This window comes from Canis lupus, chromosome 33 (assembly GCF_048164855.1).
Source record: "Canis lupus baileyi chromosome 33, mCanLup2.hap1, whole genome shotgun sequence".
Lineage (NCBI taxonomy): Eukaryota > Metazoa > Chordata > Mammalia > Carnivora > Canidae > Canis > Canis lupus.
Window position 1 is genome coordinate 37892543 of NC_132870.1, and position 3063 is coordinate 37895605.

Genomic DNA, 3063 nt, shown 5'->3' on the forward strand with positions numbered 1-3063 from the left:
AGAAAGAAATAAAAACTCCTTATGGCACACAACATAATAGTTTATGTAAAATATTCAATGGATTCCATTTAAAAAACTACTAGAACTAATAATATATTAGCCAGTTGAAGAATACATGATCAATATTTGAAAATCAACAGTATTTCCTTTTTTTTTTCTTAAGATTTTTATTTACTTATTCGTGAGAGACCCAGAGAGAGAGGCAGAGACACAATCAGAGGAGGAAGCAGGCTCCATGCAAGGAGCCCAATATGGGACTCGATCCTGGGACTCCAGGATCATGCCCTGCGCCGAAGGCAGGTGCTCAACTGCTGAGCCACTCAGGTCCCAAAAATCAACAGTATTTCTATGTAACAGCAACAAACAATTAGAAATTGAAATTGTAATAAATTTTAATAAAGCAATGCCATTTATATTAGATTCAAAATATGAAATATTAGGGATAAGTCTGACAAAAGATGTGCAAATCCTATACCCAGAAAAGCTCAAAACATTGCTGAGAGAAACAGTAGAAGATTCAAAATTTCTTAATAATTTAAATAAATGAGATATGCTATATTGATAAATTGGAAGGTTTAGTATTTTCACTTCTTTCCAAATTGATTTATAAAATCCATGCAACTCCAGTCAAAATACCAGCAAGTTTTTTTTTTTACACAATGACTAGCTATTCAAAAATAAACATGGAAATATAAAAAAAATCTAATTAGTCAAAACAGTTTTGAAAAAGAGCAAAGCTGAGTCTTTTTTTTTTTTTAAAGATTTTATTTATTTATTCATGATAGACACAGACAGAAAGAGAGAGGCAGAGATACAGGCAGAGGGAGAAGCAGGTTCCATGCTGGAAGCCTGACGCAGGACTCCATCCTGGGACTCCAGGATCACGCCCTGGGCCAAAGGCAGGCGCCAAACCACTGAGCCACCTAGGGATCCCCCAAAGCTGTGAGTCTTATACTACCTGACTTTGAGACTTATTGCAAAGCTACAATAATCAGATCAGTATGGTATTAGCATCAAAAGAAACAAAAACATTAAGGAAACAGATTGGGGATTTTAGAAATAAATTTAAAAATATATAGTCAATTGATTTTTAACACATGTACAAAACAGGACTGACCTTTCTTATCTTTTCAACAAATGGTGCTGGAACAATTTGATATCCACACGCAAAAAAAAAAAAAAAAAAAAAAGAACTCCAGTTCCTAACTCTTTTTTTATGATAGTCACACAGAGAGAGAGAGAGGCAGAGAGTGAAGCAGGCTCCATGCAGAGAGCCTGACGTGGGATTCGATCTCGGGTCTCCAGGATCGCACCCTGGGCCAAAGGCAGGCGCTAAACCGCTGTGCCACCCAGGGATCCCTCCAGTTCCTACCTCTTACCTCATATCATGTAAAAGAATTAATCCAAGATACAACATATACCTAAATGAAAAACTCAAAACTTTTAAATCAAGATCATAAGCCTGATGGTGAATCTTTCTGTCTGTTTGTGCTCTTAAAGGAAATGTCTTTAGCATATATGTTTAGGATGATATTTTAGGTAAAGGTGATAAGCATGGCAAATACACCTGTTTTGGCTTATTTTTTCTTTACTACAGAGGTTGGAAAACTAAACTACATTTTCCAGAATTCCATGCATTAAAACTTTTTAATCATTCTTTGACATTTTCTGGTATTTTCCAAGTTTTCCACAATAAACACAGAATTAACTTCCTCAAGTACACATTGCCAGTAAGGGATCAAGCCAAGTAAATATACACAAGCAAATCTGTCAAAATACTGTTCTATCAAGTGTTTGCTGATCACTAGATTACTGTGTTAGAATTGCATTATTTTTTTAATTTTTATTTATTTTTTTAATTGCATTATATAATACTTAAATTTTATTTGTATTATCTATTTCATCTGAAAGATTTAATAAGGGCAGCCTCGCACACATGTCGGTCTTTGTCTTTTGGTGATCTTAGGTATTTGTTCTTTGGCTTTGTTACTTTTAGCCCTGTTCACTTATAAAAAAAAAAATACAATACTACATGTGGCTATTAATGTGATCCTTTTTGTTTCTGCTTTTTACAAAGCAAGCTACTCATTTGTTGAGGGGGCAATTTCAATATGTCAGGAGTTGATTTTGCCCCTTCCTGCTCTTCCACTTTGGATATGCCTCTACAAGATGTTCACATGCTATACAAAAGATGCCCCTCTGCTTAACCCAGACTGCACAAAATAATCAAATGTCAGATTTGGAAGAAACATTAGAGATCATTCCAGTCCAATACTTTCATTCCCCAGATGTTTAACCTGAGGTTCAGATAGTCAAGCTAACAGTCACATGGATTTTGAAAAGCTGAAACTAGAACCCAGATCTTTTGACCTGCAGTCCAGTGCCTTTTCCATGATTACAAACTCTCCACATATTCTATACTTTCATTATAAAGCCTATTTTAAGAGTTAAGCAAACTGAATTATAACTACATTTCAAGAGGACACTTTGAAGCAAACTTTTTAAAAAACGAATCAACTCCTAAAATATATGTACACTAAGATATATGTGTGCATGCAGACACATGCCCCCCGTCCCCACCTCCACACACAAATCAGAGAGAGGAAGGAGGGGAGGAGGAGGGACGAGAGGAAAGTCTTCCATTTATGGCTCACTTTAACCCAACGCCATACACAGTCCTTGATTTCTTGGAATTTGGCTCTCAGCTTCTGTCTTTCTAGGCGCTATGCCTTCTTCCCGTGGCTTACATTGACAGTTTCCAAGCCATCCAAAAGAAGGTGTAAATCTACTTTTGTAGCATGATGCTTTAACTATAAAAGCCAATTCTTCCACTTCCAAATTTCAGCTTTAAGATGTCATCTTTACATAAAGCAGGCACGAAGTGTCTCTAAGTGCGGAACAGAAGGTAGAAAATCAAGATCTCCTCGGGATAGTCTTGCTTCTACTCTCAGATAGATGGGACAGCCTCCTCCCTTTTATTTCTGAGGCTAGGATATTTCTGTCCTGTTTAAAAGTGCAGTGGTCGGGGATCCCTGGGTGGCTCAGCGGTTTGGTGCCTGCCTT